Source organism: Olea europaea, chromosome 1, assembly GCF_002742605.1.
Source record: "Olea europaea var. sylvestris chromosome 1, O_europaea_v1, whole genome shotgun sequence".
In the NCBI taxonomy this organism is placed as follows: Eukaryota; Viridiplantae; Streptophyta; class Magnoliopsida; order Lamiales; family Oleaceae; genus Olea; species Olea europaea.
This window is the reverse complement of record NC_036237.1, coordinates 1,898,465-1,907,500: the sequence shown is the minus strand read 5'-3', so window position 1 is coordinate 1,907,500 and position 9,036 is coordinate 1,898,465.

Genomic DNA, 9,036 nt, shown 5'->3' with positions numbered 1-9,036 from the left:
GATTCATTGTTTCCTTCTTTTATTGTCTCTCCCAGATCCTTTGAGACGAGATGGATATCAGCATCCAGTATCCATGATAGATAATTTTTACCAGATATTTCAAGTGCAGCAAACTCAAGTTTCGTAATGTTTGCCATTTGTTTAACTACACAATAAAAAAATGCAATTAGTTTCGAAGAATATAATTAATCATCACACGTTAATCAAATAGTCAATATCAACATGACTTTAAGTTACGTGTTTTCCTCTAGGGATAAACACTAATTTGAAATAATATGTTTTTCGAAACATATGCTACTTCTGGAGCACATTATATTTTACTATTATTTCTTCACGTGCAATATGTCAATATTCTTCTGGAATATTGATAGTTATAATTTATGTTCTTCAAAAGCAAATAATATTCTTATAATGTTGTGCTACTTCTAGAGCAACAACGAATAGATCTATGATTAATATTATTCTGAAATATTAAATATAATGTTTTGCTATTTCAGGAACAACAACAATTAAAAATAAATTTAATGTAATGTTTCATAACTAAATATAAAAATAATAATAATACATCCAATTGCTCACCATTAATTAATACACAAACACATGTAAAATATTATTTTGAATTAATAACGTGAGTCGAGTGAAACACAAAAAAAAAAATTGGTGACATGTAGAAACCTATTCACATATTATGGCACGAAATTCTAATTATGTGCAATTAAAAGAACCGAATTAGTAATAACCAATTAAGGCATGAAATTTGTAAAAATCAATGGATTTGAGGGAAAATATGAGTTGGGTACAGTTATTTGTTAATTGTATATTATATATATATGGAATCAGCCAAAATAGAGATCTGGAATTGAAGTTTGCTTACAAAGAACATTGACCAATTAAACAAAAAAAAATTATAAGTATGTGTAGAATGTAAAGGGCTAATCTAAATATAAGGAGGGTATAGGAACATGAATTAATGCATATCAATTGATTTAACATAAATATATCTCCATAAAAATGCACGTGAATTGGTGTAAAGGAAAAAAATATTAATTAATTCAAAAAGAGGTACAAAGAAAATATAATGATCGAGAAAGATGAGATCACGTATTGCAGATTCAATATATGTATATGTAAAATTCACGTATTATTAAATTAATTTTGATATACATGATAGATGATTATGAAAAAAATTACTACATTTTAAGAGTTTCGTGCTGATAATGTGTTATAAAATGAGAGGAAAATAGAATAGAGAAAACTCAATAAACTTTTTGTGTGTATTATTGAAAATCAAAGCCCTATATTTATAGGTAAGAATCAGGGATACAATGATAATAATTTCTAGGGCTACTGGGGTACAAATGTCATTCACCAATAAACTTTAATGAACTTTCCATTTACAGCAATATATATATATATATATATAAATTTTGCTTTTAATGCAAGCGGATTGTATTGAATGAAGTGATCCATTGTTGTATGCCCTACTGATTCTTAGTTAGTCCCTTCTAAACCATTGATTCCAAGATGACATCCAAAGACCAAGAATTGTCTTATATATGTCCTCCAAGTCACACGGCGTTATAACTGAGAGGACTTTTTGCATATTTCATGCATTTATGTTTTATAGTAAAAAATTATTTCTGGATTTTTGTTTTATATTATTCTCTAAACTTTTTATCGATATAAGTGATAGTAACATATTATTTAGGACTTGTGATCCAGACAATCCAATCTTCCTTGCCTTGTAATAAAGTTAGGATATACTCAAACAATTAGTACTCTTATCCGTCCACCTCTTCAAAACACAATATGTGATGTTTGGACATAGAATTGAGTCCTTGTAAATGACAAAGCCAATTTCTCTTATTTGTTTATAAATAAGTAACGATGAATTTGAATTAAGAGATTCATCTTACCTATTCTCATGTTATAATAAACGGTCTGCATCAAAATTGAAAGTGTTAAAAAGTAAACATAAATAAATTTATATTTTTTATTCAACAATTAATAACCCGTTTGTTACACAACCGATGGCTTTGCTGGTCTACTATACTTCTAACTTAAAAAAATTCTAAAACAATGTTGTTGGTCTTCGAACCGAGTAGATCCATTTGATTTCAAAACAATTATTATATAGGCAAAAACTTCAATATCATTTTGGAAAATTCCCATCCACTTGCCTACAATTTTTTAGGTTGTTTAGATACTTCTATTTTTCGAGATAATAATGTTATTAGTTTGTTATATGTATATTAACATTTAATTGTCAATTCAACTAGATGATTTTAAAATGCAATATCATATGTTCATTCAAATTCTTTTATTTTTCAAAGGCCTAATACAAAGATGATTTTTATTAATGAATAAGGGTAAGACGTTTTATTTAAAAAATTAAATTTTAAATAAACCACTTCAGCATGCATAAATACACAAGTTATTTAAGTTAGCATCTATTTTTTACTTGAGAGAAAATAAATAAATAAATAAATAAATAAATAAATAAATAACTAAAATAAATAAAAAATTAAAGCATTGCGTAATTTTTATTTTTTTATTTATAAAAATGAAAAAAATTGGTTGTAATCTAACTTATATCATTGTTTCATTTTGATTATGATTCAAAATTATTTTGTTTCCAGTTAGTCTCAAATATTTCATTTTGTTTCATTTTAAGCTATATCTCTCTCAATTTGATAAACTGCCAAAAAATAGTGCTGAAGTCGCTAATGAAAAATATATTATTGCATTGTTTTTATCTCCCGGCTAAAAAAATTCATAAAGACTTTTTCTCTTTTCTTTTTTCCGTTTGTATTTTATTTGCTATATATTTCTTTTGAAAAAATACATTTAAAAATGCTACTAATCTAACAACACGTGTTTTTGCGCTATTAGATTATCAAAACAGGTCATCAATTGGTCATAACTCATACGAATATGTTTTTTTTTATTTAATTAGAGTCGAGAAAACTCACTTCACGTATTCCTAGTCAAAGTGGCACCTCATCTCCTTCACCCCAAGAAGGCCCATTGGGTTTCTTTCTTGCCAAATCGATAATCAAACAGGCCGGAGATCAATAGAAAGATTACAGCCCAAAAATCATCGTCTCCCTCCATCAACCCCATCACCGGATAGCCATAGTGGCCTTCAAACACCACCCTCCTCCACAACCTATTCTTGCATAGATAGATACACACGAATATACATGCCTTGCAGTAATAAAATGTATAGAAATCAATCTCTTTCAGAAGCCCAGTGCAGCCCTTGTGTTATTCTAAGTAATTAATTAATTTCATTTGATGGCGTGCGTTGTCAATTCTTCATTCTTGCCCTCAATTCTTGTTAGGAATGTGACTCAAATTAGGTGATTGAATAAGCATAATTTGACTAGAGTTGGAAAGGAGATCAAATTCCTAGTTGTAACGTAATTTCTTACCTTTTGGGACTCTACTTAGGGTTTGGTCGTGTAGTATAAATATTAGGCTCCTTTGTTAGATTAAGTAGAGTAACAGATAGAAACCAATTGTTAAATTGCTTTGTATTCTCTATATTGTTGGATTAATAAACATCGTCCTTTGTCATTAATCCTTCGTTTTTTCTTTACTTCTAAATCTTGTTTTTTGGTACATGATCTAGTATACTTCAATATTGTCATATAATCTAGTTCTTTAAAACCTAGTTTGGAATCAACGTGTTTCATTGGAGCTTCAGCATCCCAACAAATGGTATCAAGGTTCGGTTCCTTTTGTAGATTGGTTGAGATTTTTTTAGGATGGCTGGGTTGAAGTATGATATTCCGCAATTAGATTGCAATACAAGGCTCTCGTTGTGGCAATTAAAGATGAGGGCTATTTTGGCGCAGTTGGTTGCTGGGTTTTGAGAGGATGCCAGCTGGACGGATGACGAAGAAAAAACAATGGAAGGATCGGAAGGCTACATCATTGATTCATCTTCATTTGTCCAACAACATTCTGTAGGATATCTCAAAGGAAAAAATGACGGCTACTTTGTCGTTGAGGTTGGAGCAGTTGTGTATGACTAAGAGTCCTAAAAGTAAACTGGCTCTTAAACAGAAGCTGTATTCCCATCGCATGGCAGAAGGAGAGTCGTTGGAAGACCATATTGTCGTGTTCAAGGAAATAGTTACAGATCTGGAGACGTTGGAGGTTAAGTACGATGAAGAGGATCTTGCCTTGATTTGTTGTGTTTGCTGCCTGGGTCTTATGCATCGTTTTGGGATACTATCTTGTATAGTCGAGATACTTTAACTATAGAAGATGTCTATGATACTTTGCACTCAAAGGAGAAGATGAAACACTTGGTTGGAGCTACATCAAGGGATGGGGAAGCTCTTATATCTCAAGGTGATCAACGAAGAGACAAATCGAGAGTCGAATTTAGTAATGTGACATGTTATTACTGCAAAAGGAAGGGACATATTTGGAAGGATTGTGATATGTTACAGGCTAAAGGTGATTTAACCGCAAATTGTGGGGTGTAACCTTTGAATTCAGACAGAACCAATGTAGTTGAGAATTGTTCAGATGGCGAAGAGGTGATGTTGACTGTGATATCTGATGTGAAGTCTAGGCTTGACGAGGAGTGGATTCTTGATTCAGCATGTTCGCACCATATGTGTTTTGATAAGAATTTATTTCAGACGTATGAGGCTGTTCAACAAGGTGGAATTGTAATGGGAAACAACCAATCTTGCCATATTGTTGGGATCGATTGAGTCAGATTGAGGCTGGGATATGGAAAATTTAGAACAATTGATCAAGTTCGACATGTTCCTAACCTGAAAAAGAATTTCATCTCGTTGAGTGCCCTGGATGCAAAAGGGTATAAATTCTCTGGAGGATGTGGAGTCTTGAAGGTCTGAAAGGGAGTCCGGGTTGTACTGGAGGAACGGAGAAGATCCCAGATGTATATTTTGCAGAGGAGTGCAGAACCAGTTAAGATGAGACATTTGGACAAGTTTAGTACCATGGTGGAAGTTCAATTTGGTACAGTACCTCTTGAGTTGAGCTCTAAGTCGGTTTAGAACACTACTAGGAAGAGCATTAGCGATCCCGCTTTGTCACCAATTTCAACAGGTACACTATGTTCAATTGTTCGGATAGGACTCATCAAGCGTAGATATCGTGGTGTCAGCAATGTCTGGGATGCTTCTGGTGATGTTGAAGGTGATAGTTCCAACAAGGGGTCTCTAATCAAGCATCTGGTTTGGTTCTTGTTACAGGGCGTGCTTCGGCCTTGTATGATCAACATTAATTCTTTGGTGGAATTGGGAACCCTAAGTTTAGGTTTGGGTGTCTGTTGTGGACGCCGGGCAGAAGATGAGTATTTGGTTTATATGGAGTGGTTATTGTGTTGAGGAGATTCGACCAGTTCATTTCGTTGCAGACGGATTTGAAATCTAGGAGTTTCATTCGTTGTACCGAAATTTGAGTCAAGGTGAAGATTGTTAGGCATGTCACTCAAATTAGGAGATTGAAGAAGCATAATTTGACTAGAGTTGGAAAGGAGATCAAATTCCTGTTTGCAACCTAATTTCTTACCTTTCGGGAATCTACTTACGGTTTGGCCATATAGTATAAATATTAAGCTTCTTTGTTAGTTTAAGTAGAGTAACAGATAGAAGCCAATTGCTAAATTGCTTTGTATTCTCCATATTGTTGAATTAATAAAAATTGTCCTTTGCCATTAATCCTTTGTTTTTTTTTTTTTACTTCTAAACCTCGTTTTTCGGTGTGTGATCTAGTATACTTCAATATTGTCTTATAATCTAGTTCTTTAAAATCTAGTTTGGAATCAACGTATGTTATTGGAGCTTCCACGCCTCATCAATTTTGTACACCCAACACATATCGTGACCCTCAATTTCATGTTGTTCTGGGAAGTGCACAATAATATGTAAAGCGACAGAAGAAGAATCAAAATTCAGAAAAACCCAATTTAATTTTTTGAAACTTTCTGTAACATTTATAGTAATTTCTGCTTCACTGTCCAGCCTTCACTACCAGTTTAAAGTGTCCAAAAAGAAGCTTTCAGAGAACACTAACCCCATAGGAATTGTAAACATGGGTTAAGGACTTTCTAGCGATATCCCGTAGGATTGTTTATAATGAAATATTGGACTTGAAAAGGGAAAATAAGCTTAAGCATGTTATAAAGTCACTGAATGCTGAGTTGAAGCAGTGGTCGGAGGTGGTTTTGTCGGTCTTGGAGGATCACAGAATCCAGCTCCCTCCTGATGCTCCAGCTCATTACTTCACTTATCCAGCTACGGCTCACATTACCATTACCGTAGCAGCTCAATTTAGTTGGTCAGTTAGGGCAGTTGGTTACATATGTCATTTTTGTATTGGTTGTAAATATCAGCCAGTTGGTTAGCTCAGTTTCTGTTAGTCTTGATCTGTATTTGTACGCCAATGTAATGCATTCTTTCATTTTGAAAAGTTAATTCAATAAAGTTTTTTCTTCTTCACTACAATATGGTATCAGAGCTGATACCATACTTCAATTGGAGTATTACAAACTTCTGGGAACAATGTGGGTAAACTGAAGGTTGATGGAATTTGTGTTAATGCTTTATAGTCCGCCGCTGAAAAACCTGAAATTCCAAAGGCCTTATTTTGGGTTCTTTTTGAAAATTCCAATATGGATGTTTACATTGGTCAGGCTAAAGCCTTAATCAAAGGAGGTGTTGGAGTTGAAGAGCGTGAGACGAGTTTTTAAACAAACGAAGAATGAGGAGTTGGAACAATTTAGGGAAGAAAGGGAGATGATGGAAAAATCCAAAGAAATGCAGAAGAATGGAGAGAAGAAAATGAGGCTAGAAATGAAGAAGATCAAGTATGAGGAGTCGTCACGCCAGGTACCTAGAAGTTTGCCGGACATTGCAAGAATGTGTCAAAGATTATCTAGTGATTCAAATGTTGCCAAAGCTTTTGATTTGGTTTTTTGTATATATTTTGTTGCAAGTTGTTGCTTAGTTATAGGCAGTCGAAGAAATATTACAAGGATAGGTTGGAGTCAAAATGGCAAGTCAGATTATTATGTTTCACAAACTTTAGATGTTTGTTTTATGTTCCCTTATGAACAGTAAAGCTGTAATTGTTGTATGCTTGAGAGTAGGTTAGCATTGAAGGTCCCGCTAAGAAAGCTTAACATGTATCTGCATGATGTCCTTTGTATTCAATTGTGCTTTACCTTGCATCTCATAACTAAATTGCTCAATGCATATTAATGCAATCATTATTTTGGAATTGACGGCACTATGGCTAGATCAATGTGTCTAGTAATCACAAAGCCACCTATTTTGCTCTTTTATTCGGAAATGAAGATGTTGCATTCAAACAATTAATGAATAGCATCATTCATGCAAACTTATATTAGGCCTGTTGGTTTTTGCTATAAAATGAGATTTTTTATAGATTTCTTAAACGTTGATGAAATGTGTGGTTAAAAAGTTAATAAAAGTTATGGATCTAACGAAATGTGTGGTTGAAATTAATTATTTGCTATTACTTAAATTTTTATCAACATTTTTGTCTAAACCAAATAGTTTCAATATTTTTTAGATTTAAAGAAAGTCTCCGAGAATATGTTCATAGTGTCCATCAAAACAATGGATTGTCAACTGAACAAATGAATTTATCATATTCTTCTTGATATTGCATCTCAAGAGATTGAAGGGGAAAAAAGAATCCAAAATGTATTATGAAAATTTTATTAGAGAGAATATGTAAAACCATTTGATATGGAAATTTTCTAGAGAATGTTATTTGCAGCTTAAATAAACAGTTACAAAAATAGATTGTAGCTAAAAATGAGGAAATTGTTTAGAAATCACGAAATGGCATCAAACCGTGCGAATCTTTAGGAAAAATTTTGGTATACGTATAGACTATTTTATTGTATGAATGTGTTGTTGAAAATGACCCTGTAGCAAACCATAAAATAAAGGGAAATTTTCATAACTAAGATATCAACTATGATCCATTTTGAAACTAAGATATAAGGTTTAAAAATTCAAAAATTAGATATTAATTAAAATTTATTTATGAAACAATTAATTAAAAATATATTTTATTATTTAAATACATTAAGATTACAATTATACAATTTATACTCTCAGTTACATATAGGTTACAACTTATTTTTCAGTAACACATTATCAAATTAATTGATCACAAATTATTACTCAGTCACAAATCAAAATATTTGTAGGTCACAATTTTTCATCAGTAACAACATTAAAAATTATGGGTCACAATTTATTTATTGATCATAACTAACAAATTTTATAAGTCTCAAGTTATTTAACGATCGCAAATTATCAAATTAATTAATCGCAAATTATTTCTCATTCACAACTTAATAAATTGTGAGTTACAATCACATTTTTTAAATCACATAATATTTATCAACCACAAAAGTAACCAATTTATTGGTAACAAGCACCTCACCCCCCATTCCAGCCTATCCATGACCACCGCACCATTGCCACGACCACTACCACCACCACCAATGTCACCGCCGCCTCACCAAACCACCAACGTCACCACCACCTCACCAAACCACCAACATCACGACCATCGCACCACTGCAACCAACATCATGACCTCCACCAACCAAATACCAAACACCAAAAATCAGAGAATGGAATGAAGATCGTGACAAGAAATGGGATGCCAGAAAAACTAAACACCAAACACGGTGCCAACATCACAATCACCACCAACCAATCACCAAAAATAAGATTCGAAAATCAGAGAACCGGATGAAGACGATGGCTAGGAACTAGATGCCAGAAGAACCAAACATCGCGAGTTCGCAGCAGCTCCCGGAGGAATCGACTCGTAGTGCCTGCTGCTATTTATCACAATGAAGATAGCGACAGGGAATGGGATGTCGACTACTGTGATGTATGAGATAGAGAAATGGGTATGGAGAGATAAAAGAGGATGCCGACTTCTGTGAGAGAGAGAGATGGGTATTGAGAGATGTAGAGGGGGGGGGGGGGGGAGTCC